This window comes from Sapajus apella, unplaced genomic scaffold (genome assembly GCF_009761245.1).
Source record: "Sapajus apella isolate SASKATOON/1434 unplaced genomic scaffold, GSC_monkey_1.0 scaffold53, whole genome shotgun sequence".
NCBI classification, from domain to species: Eukaryota; Metazoa; Chordata; class Mammalia; order Primates; family Cebidae; genus Sapajus; species Sapajus apella.
Genome location: NW_022436993.1, coordinates 9,634,693 through 9,660,012, shown reverse-complemented (window position 1 = coordinate 9,660,012; position 25,320 = coordinate 9,634,693). Strand labels below are relative to the sequence as shown.

Here is a 25,320-nt window from a genome sequence, read left to right as displayed (position 1 = left end):
AGCTGGGACTCCAGGCACGCACCACCACACCCAGCTAATTTTTGTATTTTTAGTAGAGACAGGGTTTCTCCATGTTTTCCAGGCTGGTCTCAAATTCCTGGCCTCAAGTGATCTACTCGCCTCCGCCTCCCAAAGTGCTAGGGTTACAGATGTGACTCACCATGACTGGCCCATTCTGTCTTTAAGTGTGATTTTTGGTTTTTAACATTGTCTAATATTTTGAGAACTGTTCTTCCTTTGGTATTTTGGCATTTTGACGTGACATGCCTTCATGTGTGCCTTTTTGTTAACTGTGCTTGGCTTCTCATACTTTCATTGTGAAGGGCTGATCAGTTCAGTGCTGGAAATTGTCTTTTTTTTTTTTTTTTGGAATAATTGCTTCCTCTATATTTTCCTCTCTTTTCTTGGCTCTCTGGCTTGTAATATACTTCATTTGAGCCTCTTTGTAATCATTTTTCTCATTCTTTCTCTATCTTTTTGTTGTACCTGAATTTTTCTCAACTGCTATCTGCTAAAATCATACTTGTCAAAATATCTAATTTCCAAGAGCTTTCTTCTTCTCTGCATTTACAGCTTCCTGTTTTTATTCCATAGCCATAATATTTTCTCTTTTATCTCTTAAGATACTAATTTTTTGAGTTTCCTGTACTGTCACTGTTTTTTAAGCTTTTTAAATATTTGATGTTACTTTTACATAATGGAGACTTTCTTCACATGTTTGATTTTTAATGACTATATTTATTATTTCCTTACTATATCTGAAGTGAAAATAAATTGTAAGAAACTGTAAAAGCATGCAACTTCATGAAGATCATGAAGCAGTGGAAGCACCTCGTAGAAGGTGAAAACTAGGGCTGAGCGCGGTGGCTCACGCCTGTAATCCCAGCACTTTGGGAGGCCAAGGCAGGTGGATCACGAGGTCAGGAGTTCAAGACCAGCCTGACTAACATGCTGAAACACTGTTTCTACTAAAAATACAAAAATTATCCAGATGTGGTGGCACGTGCCTGTAATCCCAGCTACTTGGGAGGCTGAGGCAGGAGAATCACTTTAAGCCAGGAGCTGGAGGTTGCAATGAGACGAGATTGCACTTCTGCACTCCAGCCTGGGCCACAGAGCAAGACACCTTCTCAAAAAAACAAAACAAAGCAAAACAAAAAAACTGGGTTGTCCTGTAGGAAGTGCAAGGACTACCTACACAGAGATCATCAGTGGTAAAATTATTGACAGGATCTGCCATTTTGAATTTTACACCAATGGGAACTTTTAAAATGAACTTAAGGAAACATTCACTAAACCTGACTTTTTTTTTTTTTCTTTTTTTTTGAGATGGGCTCTTGCTATGTCACCCAGGCTGGAGTGCAGTGGTGCAGTCTCAGCTCACTGCATCCTCTACCTCCTGGGTTCAAGAAATTCTCCAGCCTCAGCCTCCCGAGTATCTGGGACTACAGGTGCGTATTGCTGCACTGGGCTAATTTTTGTATTTTTAGTAGACAGGATTTCACTGTGTTGGCCAGGCTGGTCTCTAACTCCTGACCTCAAGTGATGTGCCACCTTGGCCTCCTGAAGTGCTGGGATTACAGGCATGAGCCACCGTGCCTGGACATACCCCCAACTTCTTAGCTAGGGAGTATAGGTGAGAAGCCATGAGAAGATGTTGAAAATCTCTTAAAAGCACGTAGATTTACAAAACACAAGGCTAAAACCAAGATGCTCGGGCAGTGCTGAAATGTGCTCTTGGGAGGAAATTCCAGTTGCATGATGTTTGAAAACGTTCTTTTTCCTGCTGGATCACATGCCATCAGATAGAGAAGGCCAAGTCTACAAGGTTCTTTAGGGATGAGATTATGGACTCATTTTTTCCTTCAAGGGAGGAGCATTTTCTCTTCAGTACTAGTTTTCTTCAGGTTTGTTTATTATTACTTTTTTGAGACAAGGTCTCACTCTGTTCCCCAGGCTGGAGTTGAAGTGGCACGATCATTGCTCAATGCATCCTCAAGCTCCTAGGCTCAAGCAATTCTCCCACCTCAGCCTCCAGAAGATCTTGGACCACAGGCATGCACCACCATGCTTTGCTAACATTTAAAAAAAGAAAATGTATGTAATCCCAGCACTTTGGGAGACGGAGGCAGGTGTATCACCTGAGGTCAGGAGTTCAAGACCAGCCTGGCCAACATGGTGAAATCCCGTCTCTACTAAAAATACAAAGAAATTAGCTGGGCATGGTAGTGGCCACCTGTAATCCCAGCTACCCTGGAGGCTGAGGCAGGAGAATCACTTGAACCCAGGAGGTGGAGGTTGCAGTGAGCCAAGGTCACATCATTGCACTCCAGCCTGGGCAACAAGAGTGAAACTCTTTCTCCAGAAAAAAAAAAAAAAGAAAAAAATTGTAGACACAGTTTTTTTGTTGTGTTGCCCAGACTGGTCTTGAACTCCTGGGCTCAATCAGTTCTCCTGCCTTGACCTCCCAAAGTGCTGGGATTGCAGATGTGAGCCACTGTGCCCCAGAGTTTATTCAGTTTTGACCTGTCAGATTTCTCTACTTCCAACAAGTCTGGCTTATTATTTATCTTGACTAAAAGACAGCCAGAAGGCTGGAAGTTACATGAAAGTCCGTCTGCTGGGCTGACACTGTAGCTGACTCCGGACAAGGTTCAAAGGTTTAATTTTTGATCACCTATTCATAATTGAGAGGAAGACATTGTAAAGCTGATTGGAAGCACTAAGTGCAGTGGCAAAGCTTCTTGACGGGTTGTCTTTTATAGGATCATTGGGGAGGGCCCAAAGAACTGCAGGGAGGGGGCAGCATTTTCTTTTAATCTTGCCAGTGCCCCAGAGAGGACACCTTCAGCCTCCTGTCTAGCTGTATCGGACTGGCCATAGGCTTCTGGCAGTTATCCAGGAAAAGGTAGCTAGAGTTTCATCACGTAGGATGGAGATCTTAAAATTATGTATTCCTCCTTTGTTCAGTATGTCACTTGGCTTTACTGTCAGCTGTGACTCTGATTGCCTGAAATCTCTTGGTCATCCTCTCCAGAGAATAAATCTTTGGTCTTCTGGAAGTGAGGGGACAGAGAACGTGGATTCTTATAAGTCCAGTGCTCAGTCAGTGCTGTGTTAAGCCCCAGCCATACCTCTTCCTTCAGAGGTGCCTGGTACCTCCATTTCCTCCCCCTTGCCAGGGTCCTGTGGCTGCAATTGGCTTTCTACTCCTTAGCTCTCTCTCCAGCCTGCCTCTCACAGGTACTCTCATTCTAGCACTTTCCACTCTGCTTGTTAATTACTGTTTGTTCATTACATTCTATATTCTATGTTTCCATCTACTCTCGTCTTGTGTCCTGCTCTTTGTATCTATGGGTTTATACTTTTTTTTCTGAAAACCTATTTTCAGGAGGAAGCATTCGTTCAGTTGACCACAGTTCTTAATAAACATACTGCAAAAAAGAAAATATATGTCTCATCTTGCCTTAGTTAATAAATGCCTTACAGATTAAGAGAATTCCCCTTACTTGCCTTTCAAGAACAAAGAAGAAACATGAATGTCTTTATGTCCCATCAGCCTGAAGATAGTTTTTTCATTTCAAAACATATTAAACATGTGTTTAAAATATGTCTTATTGAGAACATTATGTGGGAGATAGGAGAGAAATATACACATATGTCTGTAATACGGATGTTCTTAAACCTACAAGATTGACTATTGGAGAATCCAGGGAATATGTGGCAGGCGTGAAACCAGAGGGCTACTCACAGAAAAAAAAAAAAATGTGTTTAACTGGAAAAAGATAAAAATCTAGCAGTAATATCTTATGGAAAACACAAGCACAAAATATGCCACACATTCTTAGAAAAATATTTCAGACTGAAATTATTTTCACAATGTACATTTTCATCCTTCTTGCATTAAAAAAACTGTCAGCTCTGGTCGGGCTGGGCGCAGTGACTCCCACCTGTAATCCCAGCACTTTGGGAGGCCGAGTCAGGCAGATAATGAGGTCAACAGATCGAGGCCATCCTGACCAACATGGTGAAACCCTGTCTCTGCTAAAAATACAAAAATTAGCTGGGCATGGTGGCACACACCTGTAGTCCCAGCTACTCGGGAGGCTGAGGCAGGAGAATCATTTGAACCCAGGAGGCAGAGGCTAGAGCGAGCCAAGAGTGCCCCACTGCACTCCAGCCGGTGACAGAGCAAGACTCCATCTCAAAAATAAAAATAAAAAATAAAAAATCGTCAGCTCTTTGCTTATAGCAGTTACCTTTAAACAGAGTTAGAAAACTGGTTGAATATGTCTAATTTCTAGCAGCATGAGTTTGTTTATTATTCAAATATACACTAGCTTAGATTGCATTTTTCTACCTGTAATAAATAAAAGGTGTGTAGGAGCCCTCTGGACCTGTGTGAGGCTTCTCAGTTGACACATACTTATGACCGGGTAGGTACAGTCACATACGTTGGTACTGTTATTCTTCTACCCACCTCAAGTGTTGATGATAATATTAATAATGACAACAGTAATCACATTTAATGCCCAGTCACTGCTCATTATAGACAGTTTGAAAGATATAAAAGGAAAAGGCAAAACTTTCTGTCTTTGAGCATTTTTTGGTTTTGAGATGGAATCTCGCTCTGTTGCACAGGCTGGAGTGCAGTAGTGCCATCTTGGCTTACTGCAACCTCTGCCTCCTGGGTTCAGGCAATTCACCTGCCTCAACCCTCCAGAGTAGCTGGGATTACCACCACCATCCCCAACTAATTTTTGTATTTTAAGTACAGATGGGGTTTTACCGTGTAGGCCAGGCTGTTCTCAGACTCTTGACGTCAAGTAGTCTGACTGCCTTGGCCTCCCAAAGTGCTGGGAGTATAGGTGTAAGCCACCACACCTGGCCTCTTTGAGCATTTTGAAATACGTCTGAGCAGTCATGATTGTACAGTACATACAGCATTGATGACTACGCTATTAGCAGAATTCTTACCCTCAAAGTTCTTGCTGCGTAATAAACATCTCAGCCTAGTGGCGTTAAGTCACCATTTTACTTAGGTTACAGGTCTCTGCCACACGTCCTTGGTCAGCTGTCCAGTTAGTTGGTGACCAGGTGACCTGGGATGGCTTGTTGCATGTGTCTGGAGGCTGGTAGCTGTCAGCATGGGTATCCGGTTCTCCTCCATATGGTCGCTCTTCCTCCAGCAGGCTGGCTAGGGTTCATCCGCATGCTGGTCTCAGGGTTACCTCATGAGAGAATAAGCTCCAAGGGAATGATCATCACATCTCTACTTGTGTCATGTTTGCTAATGTCCCATTGGCCAAAGCAAGTCACAGGGCTAAGCCTGGAGTCAAATGGGAATTACCAAGGGTGTGGATTCAGGTGGTAAATATCGCAACCACTTCCCGCAAGCAATCTGCCACATTTATCTTTTTTACTCCTTGGAAGAAGAAATGTCTCCATGCCTTGTGAAATGAACAACTCTGTCCTCCCTTGTGTCCTGTTTTTCACCCTTCTTTCTACTGCCAACCTTATCACCCCAGGCTTTATTCTCCTGCTTCAGTTTCTTCCCTCCTTACTCTTTAACACTGTGAAACTGATTTCTCTTTCCATCTCTTTACTGATGGTCTCTAGTGACTTTCTAATCACACAGCCACTGACCTTTTATGAAACCTTCCCTTGACATCTCTGCAAACCTCAATTTGTTTTTCTTCTCTGGTAAGTCACTTCTGTCTTGCAGGTGCTGGCTACACACACAGTCTACTTCTATTACCACTCCCGTGGTTCCTGTGCAGTCCCTTCTGTTTGTGCTTTTAGTTCCCTTGCCTGAAATGTGGAAGTCCAAGCAAATGTTCAGGCCATGGTCTCCTGATGTTTGTTCCTCCAGGCACGTCATTGGTTTCCCGACTGAGCTCTCTAGAGCCCCCAAGAGATCCATGGATTCCTCTGGAGTCACTGCAGAGGCTTAGGGATGCCCATCAGCTGTGGTCTGTACATTCTACCCAGGATTCAGCAAGAACACTGCTATCTTCACTTATTTTATTTCATTTTAGTTATTTGTTTTTTGAGATGGAGTTTCGCTCTTATTGCCCAGGCTGGAGTGCAGTGGCACCATCTCGGCTCACTGCAACCTCCGCCTCCTAGGTTCAAGCTATTCTACCTCGGCTTCCCAAGTAGCTGGGATTACAGGCATGTGCCACTGTGCTGAGATAATTTTTTATATTTTTAGTAGAGATGGGGTTTCACCCTGTTGGCCAGGCTGGCCTCGAACTCCTGACCTCACATGAGCCACTGCACCCAGCCACACATATTTTATATATTGGGACCTTTATATTCATTTGAATGGAGAGTTTCACCATCAGAGCTAGCATTAAACCACTGCTCTCTACCTTTCTACTCTCTCCTCCTTCTCCAGGCTTCAGCTGTCTCTTGTAGTTGGTGCCTCTGGTCTTCGCCTGTCTCCCTAGTGCTTGGATCTCAGGTCGTCTTTTTGGATCTCTGTCAGTTCTGCCACCCACTTAAAATCCAGCTCCCCATCTTTTCCTTTAAACCCTTTCTTCTCTGCATTTTTCCATATCCATCCACATTACTCCCATCCTTCCCAACCTGAAACCTTTGTCCAGGGGTCAGCAGATCTTTTCCTGTGAATTATCAGAAGGGAAATATTTTAGGGGCATGGGTCATGCAGTCTCTATCGCAACTACTCAGAAACGTGAATTCGGATTCCATCTCTGCCGTGGACTGGCTGCCTGACTCTTTGATCAGTTACCTGTGAAGCTCAGTTTTGCCATTTGTGGAAGGACACTAACCTCTGTTTCACAGGATTCCCGTGATAATTGAATAAACTGTTACTTGCCAAGCACAGAGTTCCTGGACCCATCCTACCCTACTCTGGGCCCTTGTGATGGGTACAGGCAACTGGGACGCACCGCTCCTGCCGTGGTCAGGAATCTGAACGGCATGTGATCAAACAGGTGTCCCTGCCTCCTCTGTAGGTATATGTGGTCTTACGCTGTTTTACAAGGTCAGTATCAGCATTAGTTGCTTCTCACTAGGTGGTGAGTGCTGTAAGGTAGATGTGAAATGTTCAGGCACTGCAGATCTGCCTGGGATGTGACTGGCATTCACACACTTGCTTGGTCTCACAGCAGTTACTGTAGCAGGTCAGGCTGCATCCCCATCTATCCCAGTGACTAAGGCACTTGTCTCCTGAACTCTGACTTTGAGATGGGCTCTGTGCTTAGTCACGTGGGTGCACATCTCTGCCTTGGTTATCAAGAGCAATTGAATCTCTCTCTCTCTTGTTCTCACAGGCTCTTTTCTAAGTAGCACAAATATATGGGAATAAAATTACCCATTGTTCTCTGTTTATTTATGGTTATATTTATCTTGGCAATCTACCTGTTAAGCTAGTTTTAACTTTCTTATGGGTAAGAATCAAGTGTCTTAAAAGGAACCTGATACTCCGTCTGGTTCTATGCTCTTTTATATGGATTTGTGGGTTTTATTGATGGAAGTTCTAGAAGGCTGAGGTTTGCCCAGATTTTAAATTGTGTTCTTATTCCAGAATCTTTACAAGGACTGTGGACATAATATAGGCTTATTTATTTATTTATTTATTTATTTATTTTGAGACAGAATCTCTGTCACCCAGGCTGGAGTGCAGTGGCAGGATCTCAGCCCACTGCAACCTCTGCCTCCCGAGTTCAAGCAATTCTCCTACCTCAGCCTCCCAAGTTGCTAGAATTACAGGTGTGCACCACCACACCCCACAAATTTTTGTATTTTTAGCAGAGATAGGGTTTCACTAGGTCAGCCAGGCTGCTGTCAGACAATAGACTTCTGGCTATTTCAAAACTGTAAATGGATTGGGGAAGGATTATTATAAACTTTGCAGCTCATGCTTATTTTTTTAAATCTTAGAGCACTATAACCGAATATCTTTGTTGTATCATTGTACACACAGCTATAAATACACAATTCTTCCCTCCCTTTTTTTCCACCAGATAGGAACAGGGAATGACATGAAGACTTTTATGCAGAGCCTGAAACAGTCAACCCTCTCTGTTCTTAGAGTTTTTGCCCCATCAATGGCCAAATAAAAGATGTTGAAAACTAGAGGGGAAAAGAAGTTGAATTTATTTAATTAGCAAACATTTGATGAGTGGTATGATGTTGTCAAGCTAGGAGTTCAAGGAGTGAAATCGAAGGTGTGTTAGATGTGGTTTCTCCCTCAAGAGGCTTATGGTCTAATGTGTATCACTGGCTGGGTATGGTGACTCATGCCTGTAATGCCAGCACTTTGGAGGACTAAGCCATGCGGATCACCTGAGGTCAGGAGTTCGAGACCAGCCTGACCAATATGGAGAAAGCCTGTCTCTACTAAAAATACAAAAGTTGCTTCACGTGGTGGTGCATTCCTGTAATCTCAGCTACTGGGGATGCTGAGGCAGGAGAATTGCTTGGGCCCGGGAGGCTGGCGTTGTGGTGAGCCAAGATCATGCCATTGGATTACAGTCTGGGCAACAAAAGCGTAATTCCATCTCAAAAAAAAAAAAAAAAGTGTGCATCACTGAGTAATGTGGTAGCTTTTAGACTTGAAGCATTGTAGGCTTGGCATGGTGGCTTGTGCCTGTAATCTCAGTGCTTTGAGAGGCTGAGGCGGGAGAATTGCTTTAGGCCAGAAGTTGGAGATCAGCTTGGACAGCATAGTGAGACTTCATCTCTACAAAAAAAAATAAGAAAAGATAGTTAGGTATGGTGGTACATGCCCGCAGTCCCAGCTACTCAGATGGCTGATGCAGGAGGATTGCTTGAGCCCAGGAGTTGGAGGCTGCCATAAGCTAGGACTACACCACTGTACTCCAGCCTGGGTGACAGAGCAGGACCCTGTCTCTAAAAAAAAAACAACAAAAAAAGACATTATGAGCCAAATGACAAATGGGTGGACCCCGACACTGCTGGAGGAGGGAGTGCTGCTGACCAGAAAGGCCAATTTAAATTATATAAAGCCCTCACTGTTACTGACTGTCCCTCTGGAGGCCGAGCCTGGGTTAACCAGTAATGTGATTCTTTCTAAGGTTAGCAAGATGACTGCTCACTGTGGGATCCAATAAAGGCTGTCATTTTAGTTTAATTTTGTTTTAAATTTCAATTCTCCATGTATTTAACAGCCCAAGCATTTTTTCATCCTCATCACCATTCATAAGTATACAGTTGTGTTAAGTCTTTCACACGGTTGTGCTGCAGATCTCTAGAACCTTTCCTCTTACAAATCTGAAACTCTGTATCATCTGAACTATGTAAAGATGTTTGTGGACATAAAAGAGTTGAAATAATTTATAGAAAAATAAAAAGGATTTATTTAGGCAGAAGGAAATCATTGCTGGATGAAAACTGTGTTTATACAAAGGTAAAAAAAAGTCAGTCAGTAAGTCTAGCTCCATTATTGGGTATATCATAAACAATAGAATTTTTTTACCATAGTCTGTCCCACAGCCCCTTACAACTACCATTCTACAGCATTTTTCCTTTTTTTATTTGCTCAGATGTATGGGGTACCTAATAAATTTTTTACGGGTTTATAAGGCATAGTGATCGAGTCAGGTGGCTCAGGGTGTCCATCACCCAAGAGCAGCAGAGTTTTGTTGAGTAGAGTCATCCTGCTCTGCTGTCAAACACTGAATTGATCCCTTCTGTCTTACTGTACGCTGGTACCCTTTAACCCACTTCTCTTCCTTCCCCTTGCAGCCCCGCTCACCCTTTTCAGTTTCTTATTTTTCCACTCTCTACCTTCTTGTGTTCAGTGTTTGTCCCTTTGTGACTAGCTTACCTCAGCATGATATCCTCAAGGTTCATCTATGTTTTCCCATGTGACAGATTTCCTTCTTTTTTAAGGCTGAGATGTATTCCATTACATGTATAGACTACATTTCTTTACCCATTTATCTGTCAATGGATATTCCAGCTGCCCCTACCTCGTGGCTGTTGTGAATAATGCTATAAAGTTTTGTTGGTTGTTTGTTTGTTGAGACGAAGTCTCACTCTGTCACCCAGACCGAGGTGCAGTCTCAGCTCACTGCAACCTCCACCTCCTGGGTTCAAGCGATTCTCCTGCCTCAGCCTCCTGAGCAGCTGGGACTACAGGTGTGTGCCATAATCCCTGCCTAATTTTTTTTTTTTTTTTTTGTATTTTTGGTAAGGACAGGGTTTCACCATGTTGGCCAGACTGGTCTTGAACTCCTGACCTCAGGTGATCCACCTGCTGCGCCTTCCCAAAGGTTTTTTTAAATCTTGAATTTCTTTACAATGAATCTATCAAGGTGGCCTGTCGGCAAGGAGGCACTATAGCATACTTTTCACAGTGGCTCAGTGTTTAACTTCCCATTGTACTGTTTTGCTTGGTTCTTACAAGTACTCAGTGGGGAAGGGAAAGCAGATATAGTTACCCCATTTTATGGATGAGCAAACTGACGGTTGATACTGAATAATCCTACTGAAGATCACTGAGCCCGTAAGTGGCAGAATTAGGGCAAGGACCCAGGCTTCTGTCTCGAAGGCTTCTGTTTTAATGTTCTTTCACCTCATCAAAGAGCCATTTTTAGAAAGACACAGGCTTATGAAAGCAGAAAGTGCATTTTAAAAAAAAAAGACACCAGCTGAGAATGCATTAAAGTTTCTTCTTTGTTTTATGCTCGGGGGGGATTAAGGAAATAAAAGCTTTTTTTTCCTCTTTAACTCTAAAAGCAAAAAAAAAAGCAGGGCAGCTATTTAGACAATTTTAAAAGTACAAATATGATCATGCAGCTTTTTTGCTGTTGAGTCTCGATAGAGTTTACAAGCAAAATATTCACCTTTTGTCCTGCCTTTTTTTTTTTTTTTTTTGAAACGGAGTTTCACTCATGTTACCCAGGCTGGAGTGCAATGGTGCAATCTCAGCTCACCGCAACCTCCGCCTCCTGGGTTCAGGCAATTCTCCTGCCTCAGCCTCCTGAGTAGCTGGGATTACAGGCACATACCAACATGCCCAGCTAATTTTTTGTATTTTTAGTAGAGACAGGGTTTCACCGTGTTGATCAGGATGGTCTCGATCTCTTGAGCTTGTGATCCACCTGCCTCGGCCTCCCAAAGTGCTGGGATTACAGGCTTGAGCCACCACGCCCGGCCTTGTCCTGCTTTTTAAAGTTTAGTTTATAGCATTACACCACTTGTGTGAAATAAGTCCACTTTTACACTTCATTATTTAAACAAAAATCTTGAGCCTTTTTTTTTTTTTTTTTTGAGACGAACTTTTGCTCTTGTCACCCAGGCTGGAGTGCTATGATGCGATCTCAGTTCACTGCAACCTCTGCCACCAGGTTCAAGCGATTTCCTGCCTCAGCCTCCCGAGTAGCTGGGATTACAGGTGCACACGACCACACTTGGCTAATTTTTGTATTTTTAGAAGAGATGGGTTTTACCATGTTGGCCAGGCTGATCTCAAACTCCTGACCTCAAGTGATCTGCCTGCCTTGGCCTCCCAAAGTGGTGCTAAAAATTCTTATATTTAACAGGTTGTTAGTTAAAGGAAGACCTTCCAGGATACCTGTATATAACCTTTTCATGGTTAAGTGGAGATACAAATTGAATGTACTTAAAATTATTTGAATATATCTCTTCCTATAAAGAAACGGAAAAATAATCAAATATCTAGGAAATAGATTGTATGAAGAATCCTGAAGAAACAAAATTTAAATAGAGCAAGGAAGAGAAAATTGAAGTTACCATGAAATAATTTTAAAAAATATATTTTTATTAAATATTGGCTATTCCTAAGGAGGAAAAAAATGAACAAACTAAAAATTTTAGCAGCCGAAAATATAAAGTCCGATGTAACGATTGACCAGAGAAAGATAAGGATGAGTTATAAAGGAAGATTAGCAAACTGCCACAGTGCAGGGATTGTTTTCTGTTTTTTGTTTTTGGATTTTTTCTTGTTTTTGAGACGGAGTCTTGCTCTGTTGCCCAGTGTAAAGTACAGTGGCGTGATCTCAGCTCACTGCAAACTTCGCTTCCCAGGTTCAAGCAATTCTCCTGCCTCAGCCTCCCAAGTCACTGGATTACAGGTGCACACCACCATGCCCAGCTAATTTTTGTGTTTTTAGTAGAGTTTCACTATGTTGGCCAGGCTGGTCTCGAACTACTGACCTCAGGTGATCCACCTGCCTTGGCCTCCCAAAGTGGTGGGATTACAGGTGTGAGTAGGTTTTAAAAGATACTTTTATGGCTTAAAGTGGTGGTGCTGGTGTTTACACTAAACCCTCTTTTTGAGGAAAATGAATCATACAATCTGCTGTCAGTTGTTTATTCTGATTTCCTACTAAAAGTTAATTTGACTGATGTTTGCGGGAGCAACACTTGTTAAAGCATACTAAATATGTCCTGAGAAGGACTCCGTACTTCTACATTTGGGTCCTTGTGGATGAACTGTAACCTAGCTTAGTAGGCAGGTACAATTGAAAACCTAACTTAGGAGTCTGCGCCTGTAAAAGTAACTGAGTCTTGACCAATCCCAGCGGCTACACTTCAGCCGCTCATAGACTGTTAAGTGTTCAAACTGTGTTCAAAGAAGACATACCTCAACCTGTAACCAGCCCACCTGTTTCTGTACCTCATTGGCAATTTCTGTGGGTCACTTCTTTTTTTGTCTTTAAATTTCTTGTGGCCACAGGGCATCCCTGGAGTCTGTCTGAATCTGCTAATTGATTCAGGTTGATTCTGGGGGCCAATCAATTTGAGAGTCATTCATTGCTCGGTTAACCTCCTTTGAATTTAATTCGGCTGAAGTTTTTCTTTTAACACACTCATTGTTTTAAAAAAAAAAAAAATTGGGCTGGGTGTGGTGGCTCATGCCTGTAATCCCAGCACTTTGGGAGGCCGGAGCGGGCGGATCTCAAGGTCAAGAGATTGAGACCATCCTGGCCAACATAGTAAAACCCCATCTCTACTAAAACATTTTTAAAAAGTAGCTAGGCGTGGTGGCTCGCATCTGTAGTCCCAGCTGCTCTGGAAGCTGAGGCAGAAGAATTGCTTGAACCCGGGAGGCGGAGGTTGCTGTGAGCCGAGATCGCACCACTGTACTCCAGCCTGGTGCCTGGCGACAGAACAAGACTGTCTCAAAAGAAAAGAAAAGGTGGGGGGGTCAGTTCTTGAATATTTGAGACCAGTATCATGGTCTCACTCTGCCCTCCCTGGACTAGGCATGAAGTGAATTCAACAGGTAGTAGGCAAAAATGTCAACAGCCCGGTCTTCCCATCTTTGGCTTTCTATTTCATTTCCTGGGTTTTTAAACAACCAGCTATTCCTTTGTCTTCTTAGAGGAACTATAGTCATCCGTGAATGAAGTATTTATTTGACCAGTTGTAACCTTACATTCGAGTCAGCCTACATTCCTTACAGATGAGAGTTAAGTTACAAGGTCCTTTATGAGGTACCCTAGTGACACGCATCCCCAGGCAGAATGAAAGGAGATCTTTGGCTGTGACAGAACAAGGAAAGTTAACGTGGTTGAAATAGACGGAAAGAACCACTTGCTTCTCCTCTGAGCGTACTGTGACTTGCTTAACTCTATGAGTTTAAGGAGACTAAGGACACAGTAGGTCATATGATGGATATGCAAAATGGAGTATAGAAACCCTTTAATAAGTAAAAATCTCCACGTGCTGTATTCGGCGCACTTGCATGGGTCTCCGACATGGGTTTGTGTGTTAGACTAAGAGATAGAAAATGAAATAGCAACTGTATTATAACGTACAAGACTGTCCTCTTCAACTCTTTACTTGAAAACGGGAGCAAGAGAAGGTGTCACGGAAGCCTAAGTCACACGGTTACTATGGGACGAAAGGCGAACTAGTGTCCATTTTATCACATGGTCCACCTACTGAGTTGGCATTTTAGAGGTGGTAGTTGAGTCAGGACCCTCTTATTCAAATGATCAAAAGTCCGATAAAGGTATCACTGGAAAAGGGGTCTTGTCCAGACCCCAAGAGTGGGTTCTTGACTCTCACATGGGAAAGAATTCAGGGAAAGTCGTAGAATATATTTAAAACAATGTATTAGCAACTGCTCTGTTACAGAGTAGAACATCCTCAGAAAGCAAGAGACTAAGGCCCCTACCTCGAATGGAATGCTGGCTTATATCGGTTACTAAGGTTAAGAATAGCGAACTTTAGTACAAAAGCTTGTGATCAGCTTGTGACGGGCTATTAGTATTGTTATTTTCCTGTGTTACTATTGATTTCAGCAAGGATTTAGGAATGTACTACTATCTTTGAAGCAACACGTATTCTTTTTTTTTTTTTCATTTGTTTATTTTATTGCATTTTAGGTTTTGGGGTACATGTGAAGAACATGCAAAATTGTTGCATAGGAACACACGTGGCAGTGTGATTTGCTGCCTTCCTCCCCATCACCTACATCTGGCATTTCTCCCCTTGCTATCTCTCCCCAGCTTCCCACCCCTCACCGTCCCTCCCCTACTTCCCCCCAACTGACCCCAGTGTGTAGTGCTCCCCTCCCTGTGTCCATGTGTCCTCATTGTTCAACACCCGCCTATGAGTGAGAACATGTGGTGTTTGATCTTCTGGTCTTCTGTCAGTTTGCTGAGAATGATGGTTTCCAGGTTCATCCATGTCCCTACAAAGGACCCAAACTCATCGTTTTTGATGGCTGCATAATATTCCATGGTGTATATGTGCCACATTTTCTCTATCCAGTCTATCGTCGATGGGCATTTGGGTTGGTTCCAGGTCTTTGCTGTTGTAAACAGTGCTGCAATGAACATTCGGCAACACGTATTCTTAAGAATGCTTTTTGTTCTTAAAATATCGGGACATTTCTGTAAGTTCTAGGTTTTTATTTACTTAGCATCATTAACTCATTCCCTCCACTGTGAATGTCTTATGACTAGGAGAGCCCAGTCCCTTGGGAATGTAACCCAGCTGGTTTGGCCTTATCTGGCCTTTTTTCAAGATGAAGTCGCTCTGGTTAGGATGCTTCTGACCAAAGGGATATATCCAAAACTTAAATGTTTTATCTCAGCTTAATACACTGATGAATGGATACTCCAGCATTAATCTTTTTTGATGAAACCAAGACCTATTCTTTAATAGGAGTCTTTGTATTCGTTGGGGTTCTTCAGAGAAACTGAACAGGAGATAGACACACATGTGCGTGCACACACACACATGCACACACATACACACAGAAGTATATGGAGATTTATTATGAATAATTGGTGCACATGATTATCGGAGCTAAGAAGTCCTACAGTCTGATCTGCCAACTGTAACTGGGGACCCAGAAGGTCTGCTGCTATAATTCCTACTCCAAGAGCAGGGAAAAGACCGATGGATGTCCCAGCACAGTCAATCAGGAAGAAAAATGAGTGAATTCCTCCTCCTTGCACCTTTTATTCTATTCAAGCCCCTAGCAGATTAGATCAAGCTCATCCTCAATGTAAAAGGCAGTCAACTTCACTGAGTACACAATTCCAAATGCTCATCTCACCCGAAACACCCTCATGGACACACCCAGAAATACTGTTTAAATTTTTACCCTGTGGTGCAGTAAAGTTGGCACATAAAATTAGCTAGCACAGTCTGCTAATTGAAGTTTCAACTCTACTTATGTGACCATCTTCAGTCTAGAATTAGTTAGACATTCATTTGAGTTGGACCATTATCCATAGGAATTTGGGTTCCAGGAAATACAAGAACTGAAAAAAAATTTTTTTTTAATTTAAACCATAGTCATGTGTATGCCTCAAAATAGTACTTTACATTTTTTCCTAAATATTCTAGAAATTAAAGTTTAACAAACATGAACCATTTGTTTTTAATATTATACTTCTGATGAATGACTTGGTAAAATACAAAAGAAGGAAATGTATTTTTAAGAGAGAAATTTGTATCATTTTCCCCCTAAAAATTCCTATGTATGAAAATATCTTAATCTTAGTAAAAGTCCATTAGCCCTTATTAACTCTGGCACAAGAAAAACTATCAATTCGAGTTAGAGAAACAGTTACTTAATCATCTTAACCTTTGAAATTTTTCTTTATATTTCCCTGAATTACATATATATATATATGTATAGTTTCCTTGGCTGAAATATGTTCATTGTAATATTACCAGTATTGTATTTTTAAAGGGAGTTTTAAATGGTTATTGTTTTCTAGCTCATGAATATCTTTGAATATAAGATAAAAAATCTGTGAGCCTTCTCCAAAGTAATAGCTTATATCTAAACAGCTTGGCTTATATTTCTGGGTCTCCACAGGCCTCTGAAACAAACCCATATACCCTAAGGATATACAAAGTACAGAACCTCTTGTTAACGAGCCGTACCTTTCTCCCTTTAGGGTGGCTGATACTGGAAGAACTATGGAACACTGGAGTGTTTTCCTTTGCTCTCGGATAGTTAAGATTGCCACATACATTCTTAGAGTTCTGGGTTTAGCTGTAGTGTTTAGTCTAGTGTGGAGGCAGAGGTTGGGCAAATATACACTACTCTAAATACTTTCTTGTGCTATAGCCATTAAGTGTGTTCTAGTTTAAACAGTTGTCAGTGATTAGCGATTCTGATGTTCTGTTTGAAGATTTTTTTAGTGGTCTAGATGAACATGAAAAAAGCCAAAAGTTCGTTTCAAGTTGAGCAGATAGTAGGAGCTGATATTTCCTGTGGTTTGGTTTGGTTGCGTGCCTTAGGTTGGTTTACTAGTCCGTGACTTTCTGAGTTGCTCTATCTTGTGTTAACTTGTATCACATACAATCTCCATGTTGATGTCTGTTTATTCTTGCCTGGATGATCTATTCCATTCAGATATCTAGAACACTCAGAGGCTGTCTGGAGGGAATCCCACCTGTAGGTTACAGAAGGGTAACTGTCTGATACCCAATTGTCCTTTTTCTCCGGATTAAAAAGAAATCTTTTGTGGTGTTTCTAGCTTCTTGGAAAAATAAATGATATATGAAATGTTTGCAGCAGCAGGAGTTTGTCCTGCCCTTAAAGATTCCGTGGACACATTTCCTGGTCGAGCTTGCTATTGCTCTGTCTCATCCACTTTCCATCTCTCCTCCCACCCCAAATAACTTGTCTGGGCATTCCTCTCCCAGCCTTTTTCACAGCGTATTGGGTTGTTTGTTTCTCTCGCCAAACATACCTAATTTGGAGTACCTGGGACTGAGGAGTGGCCTGTTGTCACTTAAAATTTTTTCTTTAATTTTTTTGAGACGGAGTTTTGCCCTCGTTGCCCAGGCTATAGTACAAGTGCAATGGCGCGATCTCAGCTCACTGCAACCTCCACCTCCCAGGTTCAAACGATTCCCCTGCCTCAGCCTCCCAAGTAGCTGGGATTACAGGCATGCAACACCATGCCCAGCTAATTTGGTGTTTTTTCAGTAGAGACAGAGTTTCACCATGTTGGTCAGGCTGGTCTCGAACTCCTGACCTCAAAGGATCCACCGCCTTGGCTTCGCAAAGTGCTGGGATTACAGGTGTGAGCCACTGCACCTGGCTGACACTTAAAATTTAATTACTTTGTAGAGGTGTAATAAATATTTGTGGACTGAATGAATCACATGATCTGAGTGATAGGAAATGTGTGAATGGAATCCTACACATTTGGAGGTCATCATATTTTGCCAACTTTATCTTGTATCTTACCTATTTTATGAGGTTGTGTCTTGTCTCCACAATTACATGTGACCTCGATGTGGGATCAGGATTGTCATTGATGTCTTCCCTTCATTCCCAGTGTAGTGAGTGATAAAGTAGAATGACTTTTGTTTGCCTTAGTACATTCTTTAGTGAAAAGTAATGATTAAATAGTTTTGGGTGGAGGTAACATGAAGAGATCTTTTTAGAAAACTTTGTGCTGGGTGCAGTAGGATACCAAAGCTTGGGCTGGGGGAAGATATAGTAGGAGGTGGTCTCTGCCAGGAGAAAGAATCCCCCCTCTAGGAAGCCATGTTCCTGACTAGCAGTTGCCAAGGTGTTCTGTGTCCTGCCATAGGCAACGGTCCCTTCAAGCCCAGTTTCTGCAAAGTTGTTCTGTTACATAAAGATGAAATTATAAATACACTGGGATATCTTTCAACTAAAATTAAGTCTATATATTAAAATTCACATTATATGTATTCCACAAGCAAATGTCCTGAATTCTTGGTCTATGTGAAGTTTGATTATTGCAATTTTGCGGAATAATTAAGGAAGAGAAGATATAGTAATATAAAGGAAATATAAAGGACTCAAGCATAAGACACAAAGATGTCTAATGTTCCCCATGTGCGGACTGTTGGATCATTCCATTTGCGTTTGTAATATGGGAATACAGCTGAAGAAAAAGATGCAATGACATGACCTCATGATTATTGGAGAGAGTTTTTTCTCTTGTTTACTGATATGTCTGCTATCATTGGAGACCAATGTGTAATAATATTTTCTGCAGGTGTTGACTATAAGTATATTCCCGTATAATAAAAATTTGTTGAACATAGGATGTCATCTTTCAGATTTTTTGGAAAAATTAAATAATATATAAAAGAATATTGATGATAGTGAGATTAAAAAACTCACGTACCCACATCCACGATTTTAGATAGAGAGTGTCACTAATAGTTTTGAAGGCTCTCATGTTATCCTTCCCCAAGCTACCCCAATTCGGAGCAGAGAAACCCCAAAGGGAAGCTTAGCCCACTGAGTGCTTTGCTTTGCCCGGAAGAGAATTCAAAGGCAAGCCAGAGGCAGAGAGTAACAGTTCAGGGGAGTTTTGCAGTCATATTTACACCCACTTTTAATTGCATGTAGATTAAGGGGCTGTTTGTGCAGAAATCTCTAAGGGAGGGGTAGTAATCATTGGATCACTGCCATGGAGAGGGGTGGTAACACCTGGGTGTTGCCATGGCAATGGTAAATTGACGTGGCATGCTGCTGGGCATGTCTGATTGAAAGCTTCTTTCACCTGGGCCCTATTATAGCTAGTCCTCAATCTGGTTGGGTTTCCGAGACCCACTTCCTACCTCAACCCCCTCTATCAGTTTATCATTATGCTGAATTTGGTGTTTCCCACTCCTTTCCCGTTCACGGTACTATGTCTTACCACCTGTTTTTATATTCTGCGTGATAGACTGCTTAGTTTTTGTGTGTTCAAACCATTATTTGGGTAGAATAATTAAGGCATTCTTTTGGGACTTGCTTTTTTGGCTCAACATTAAATGTGTAAAATTCATTCTTGTTGATTTGTGTTATAGTAATGTATTTTTACCAATATGTGGTCTTCCAGTAGGGGATGTGGCAGTTGATCTGTTCTCTGTCCATGGGCATTTGAGGTATTGCAAATGATCCCACTCTGGAAGCATTTATCCAGGTCTCCTGATCCATGTGTGCAAGTTTCTCTTGGGTGTATTAATAAGCAGTGGAATTGTTGGTTGATAATGTATGTGTATCTTTGCTTTCACTGGGCAGTTTTTAAAGTGATTGCTTTCATTTACACACACACCATCACAGCAGGAGAGTTTTCACTCCACCATCACTTACCTTGAATGCTTTTCATATATTTATTAATCTTTGTTTTCTTCTGTGAAATGGCAGTGCATGGTTTTGGACTTTTTTTAAATTGTATTTTTCTATAAATGTACAGGAGGACTTTCTATGTTTTGTGTAACATTGTTGTTGGTTATTTGTATTGCTGAAAGGGTTTAATTTATAACTGCTCTTGTCAGATTTGTATAGCAGTCTTAATAGCAATCACGTCCAATGTATCCTTCTTTTCTGTTATTATTCGTGCTTTTGGGCTCTTGTTTAAGAAATTCTTTCCTGGTCAGGTGTGGTGGCTCATTCCTGTAATCCCAGTACTTTGGGAGGCCAAGGCAGGAGGACTGCTTGAGCCCAGGAGCTTGAAATTAGCCCAGACAATGTAGCGAGACCTTGTGACTACAAATAACTGAAATATTAGCTGGCCATGGTGGCAGACTCCTGTGGTCCCAGCTATTTGGGAGGCTGAGTTAGGAGGATTGCTTGAGTCCAGGAGGTCGAGGTTGCAGTGAGCTGAGATTGGGCCACTGTACTCCAGCTCAGACAACAGAGCAAGACCATGTCTCAAAACAAAAAGCAAAAAAGGAAATTCTTACCTTTACCTCATAAAGAATTATTTGATCTTTATTTCAAATAGTTTTAAAATTTTATCTTTCATCTTTAATTCCTTGATCTTTCTGGAACTGGTTTTTGTAAATGGAGTGAGATAGGAATCTGATTTCATGTAGTATACCTATCTGTTCCAGCGCTATTTTTTGAATAGCTTGTTATCTCCCCTGGTCTGAAATGCCTGCTCAGTCATACATCAATTTTCCACATATGGGTAGGTCTGTATTTGGCCTGCTATTCCTGTTTCAATGCCATAGTACCTTAATTGCTATAGTTTTACAATAAATATTGACATAGTTTGGACATATCAACCCACCATATTCTTCAGGACTAAACGGACTATTCTTGGACCTTTCTCCTCCATGTAAATTTTAGATACCAGGTATGAAGTTCAACAAAAAGAAAAATAACACAAACACACCTGCTGATATTTTGTTTGTGGTTGCGTTGAAGTCTGTAGATCAATTTGGAGGAAAATGCCTTTGTTATCATATGAAGCAATCTTATCCATAAGTAGGAAATATCTCTCCATTAATTTAGCTCTTGGATGTCTTAGAATATTTTCTGTAAAGATCATACTTATACTTTTAGATTTGTTTCTAGATACGTTAATTTTTTAGTTATTACATTCTTTCTCACCTTCTTTCTTTCCCTCTCTCTCTCAGGTTATAGTTTCTGTTTGCTGATATAGAGAAATTCAGTTGACTTTTGTCTGAAAATCTTTATATTTATCAGTCTTTCTAAAATTATTAAATGCTTATGAATTTTCCGGAGATTCTGGGTTTTCTATTAGACATAGGACAGTCACAGCACCTCAATAATGAAAATTCTATTTCTGATTAGGCACATTGTCTCACACCTGTAATACCAGCAATTTTGGAGGTCGAGCTGGGAGGATCACTTGAGGCCAGGAGTTGAAGACTAGCCTGAACAACATGGCGAGAACCTGTCTGTAAAACAAAATAAAAAATAAAATTCTGTTACTCCCTCTCCAGTCCTTTTAACTTTTCAATTATTTTTCATCTTACGATACTGGCTAGACTCTTCACCGTAACATTTGATTATTCTCGTCTTAGTGGTACTCTTTAAAAGCATGTATTTGATGTGGGTTTTCTCTAGATGTACTTTATGATGTTAAGGAAGTTTTCTATTTCTAGTTTGCTGTTTTTTTCTAAAAAATTGTGAGTTGATACTGAATTTTATCAAATGTGCCTTTTCTATATCTTTTAAGATGATCATATGATTTTTTTGTTGCATTTCTTACTGCGGCAAATTCTGTGAATAGATTTTCTACATGGAACTGTTTACTTGGGTAAACAACATTTTCGTGATGTTTTTAACATCACCTTTTTTAAACATGTCACTGGATTTGACTCTCAAAGATTTATGGGGAAGGTGGGGAACTTACTATATGTATAATCACAAGGAAACTCGCCTCTAATTTTCCTTCTTATCCTTTCCTCAAGTGGTTTGACTACCGTGAAGTTTCTCTTTGTTTTGATCTCTTTTCTTGGGAAGAGTTTATGGTCTGATAATTTCTTCCTCGAGTATTTTCTATAACTCACTGGGAAAATTCCTAAATATCCTATGGTTTTTGTACTTTGGGAAGATTAAACTAATGATTCAGAGTCTTTAACAGAACACTTGAGGGCTTTTATGCTCTTCTCATGCCAGTTTTAGCATTATAGCTTTCTAGTTCCTTTTTTTATTTTATCTAGATTTTCAGAATTTTAAGCATAAATTTATCATCTCATTTCCTTATTAATCTCTGTGCTATCTACATCTTTTTCATCTCTCAGTTTTTACTTGATAAATCTCAGTAGATATTTTTAATTAATATTTTCAGAGAATAAAATGTAGTTCATAATTTTCTATTTCATTAACTTTTCTTCTTTTAAAATTTTGTTCTAATTTCTTTTTCATTTAAGTGTGGTACTTAGCTCATTATTTCTCAAAGTCTCTTCTGTTAATCACGCAAATTTTGTACATTTCTTTTTGACAGCCTGGTTTTCAAAGGTTGTAAAAAAGCATGGTGTTGTACACCTGCAGTCCCAGCTACTCAGGAGGCTGGGGTAGGAGGATCACTTGGGCCCAGGAGTTCAAGGCTGCAATGAGCTGTGATCATGCCACTGCACTCTACTCTGGGTGACAGAGCAAGACCCTTTCTCAAAAAATAAAACAAAAAAATGTCAAGTTAGCTCCATTGCCAGAATTCACAGATACATTAATGAGGTTTTATACCACATTATTTTATCTGAATTTTGGTATAATCTTCTATTTATTTTACAATTATTTACTTAACTAAGCAGAAAATCAAGAAGATGCTAAAAAAAAAAAAGGGGGGACATATTACTACAATGTCCCTACTAAGGAAAAAAACCTGTATTTTATAAGCAGAATAGGCCAAATGTCAACAGATATCAAGACTCCTAGAAAATAATGAGACATGTCTAAACACATAACCCTGTCTTCAGACCTCTAGTCACACACCGTATTTGCATTTCCGTATTTCCATGGAGCATGGAATGGGGAGGAAGAGAAGAGACATTTATTTTTATCATCTTTAATTAAAATTACATATCAGGAAATCTTTTTTGGAGTTGCAGGTTAACTGCTAAAGTTATCACCCACCTGTGTAATATAGGGAGACCCTGTCTCTACAAAAAATAAATAAATAAATAAAATTAAGGGGGTTATGGTGGTGGACACCTGTAGTCCTAGGTACTTGGGAGACTGAGGTGGGAGGATCCCTGGAGCCCAGGACGTTGAGGCAGCAGTGAGCCGTGATTGTGCCACTGCACTCCAGCCTGGGCAGCAGAGAGCAAGACCTTGTCTCAGTCAACCAATCAATCAGTAATAAAGTTATCTCATGTTCAATGTCTCAGCATAGGGCGGGTAGGAGGAAGTCTTCTGTCCTGTGATTTATATTGCTGAGATGCATTCCTAAAAAGAAACTGTTAAGAGGGGTAGATATAATTCTAACATGTAAATGTGTTGAAGGAAAGGTGAAAACACATATTACTTGATTCCTACTTATTCACATGAAAACCATTTTAATATTAGCATTTAGTGTCAACAATGGGATTAAGAAGATAATCTCTGTCATTTATATTTGGGTCTGGTCAGATGCTTTTGTGTTTCTATTTCTATTTGATGCCTCCTTTATCTGAGATTTTGTGTATTTTTTTTAATCTGGAGACAGGATCTTACTCTGTCACCCAGGCTGGGGTGTAGCAGCGTGATCATATAGTAGCTCGCTGCAATCTTAGCCTTCTGGGTTCAAGCAGACCTCTCGCCTCAGTCCCCTGGGTAGCTGAGATGCAGGCGTGTACCACTATGTCTGGCTAATTTTTAAATTTTTTTGTAGAGATGGGGTCTCGGAGTATTGCACAGCCTAGTCTCAAACTCCTGGGCAAGTGATCCTCCTGCCACGGCCTCCCAAAGTGCTGGGATTTTAGTCATGAGCCACCATTCCTAGCCTGTCTGAGATTTTATAATACTTAAAACAACCACACAGCGTTGGCTCATTTACCTGCTGCGTTCATTCACATTTGCATGTATGTGGGTCTAGAATGAGTATGCCTTTGTTTTTGTTTTTGTTTCTGAGACAGCATCTCACTCTGTCACCCAGGCTGGACTGCAGTGGCACGATCTCGGCTCACTACAACCTCAGCCTCTGGGGTTCAAGCCATTCTCTTGCCGCAGCCTCTCAAGTAGCTGGGACTACAGGTGCATGCCACCATGTCTGGATAATCTATTTTGTATTTTTAGTAGAGACGGGTTTTCACCATGTTAGCCAGGATGGTCTCGATCTCATGACCTCATGATCTGCCTACCTCAGCCTCCAAAAGTGCTGGGATGACAGGCATGAGCCATGGTGCCTGGCCCTGAATCTGCTTTTCTACTGATGCCTCAAGTAGGTCCCAAGCTTTTTTTTTTATAAATTTATTAAAATGTCTTGCCTTTTTCTATGGTTACTGCTTGTGAAAGCAAACATACTGAGTTTACATCTAGAATGAACTTCAGCAAAGTTAGTGAAAATGTCAACATAAACATAGGCTTAACCTCTGAAAATCTATGATATGAAAAATGAAGAGCCGATGAGGCTTTTTCCCTTTGTTTAAGAGCTTTATATATAAATTTTGCAATATTTTTCTCCTTAAAAAAGCCAAAATGAGGAAATTAACCAAGATGAAATGACCGTCCACTCATTTGATAAGTCAAGAAACAAAATTGATACACTCCAAAGTTATCTTGTTGATCCCATTGAACCTCGTTTCTAAGGATATGTATCTGTCATAAGACTATTATTTTTAAAGAAATATCAATTAATTTTAGAAATAGAGATGGTGATTCCAAGTCTTAGGAGGAAAAAAAAAGCTCTGTTTTAATTATCCAAAATGTCAAGCTACTCACTAAGATTTTTCCCTTGACTTGTTGCTAGCCTCGGTTAAAACAAATACCACATTTATTCTATTTGAAGTAAGATTTAAAATTTTAAATGTGACAACAAATCTGTCACCCAAAATCTTCTTCACACTCCTTGATAATCCTTCCCTCCTGCCCCTTCTGATATCCTGATCTGCTCATTATCTTGATTGTGGTAATGGTTTCACAGGTAATCACATAAGTTAAAACTTAACATAAATTGCGCTCTGAGGATGGATGGGTGTGGGCGAGTGTGGGGGAGTGTGTTCCTATACCTCAGTACTACTGTTAAAAACAAAAATATAAAAATACTTTTTTTTGTTTGTTTTTAGACAGATTCTTGCTCTGTCACCAGGCTAGAGTGCAATGGCACGATCTTGGCTCATTGCAACCTCTGCCTCCTGGTTTCAAGCAATTACCCTGCCTCAGCCTCCTGAGTAACTGGGACTACAGGCATGTGCCACTACGACCAGCTACTTTTCTGCATTATAGTAGAGATGGGGTTTCATTGTGTTAGCCAGGATCAGTCTCCAGACCTCGTGATCCACCAGCCTCGGTCTCCCCAAGTGCTGGGATTACAGGTGTGAGTCACCATACCCAGCCTGAAAATACGTTTTCAAAAACATTGTAATCCCAGCACTTTGGGAGGCCTAGGCAGGTGGATCACAAGCTCAAGAGATCGAGACCATCCTGGTCAACATGGTGAAACCCCGTCTCTACTAAAA

General features: G+C 40.9%; 1 protein-coding gene and 1 long non-coding RNA gene across 11 annotated transcripts in view; one reads left to right on the top strand and one right to left on the bottom strand.

Moving 5' to 3' along the window:
* Positions 1 to 25,320, top strand: part of CACNB2 (calcium voltage-gated channel auxiliary subunit beta 2) — a 397,329-nt gene that overhangs the window by 260,196 nt on the left and 111,813 nt on the right. The window lies entirely within an intron of this gene.
* The window catches only part of LOC116527133, a 16,275-nt gene continuing 11,022 nt past the window's right edge, over positions 20,068 to 25,320 (bottom strand). The window contains exon 3 of the long non-coding RNA XR_004258403.1: positions 20,068 to 20,096. This is a non-coding gene — a long non-coding RNA (uncharacterized LOC116527133). The remainder of the gene's footprint in view (positions 20,097 to 25,320) is intronic.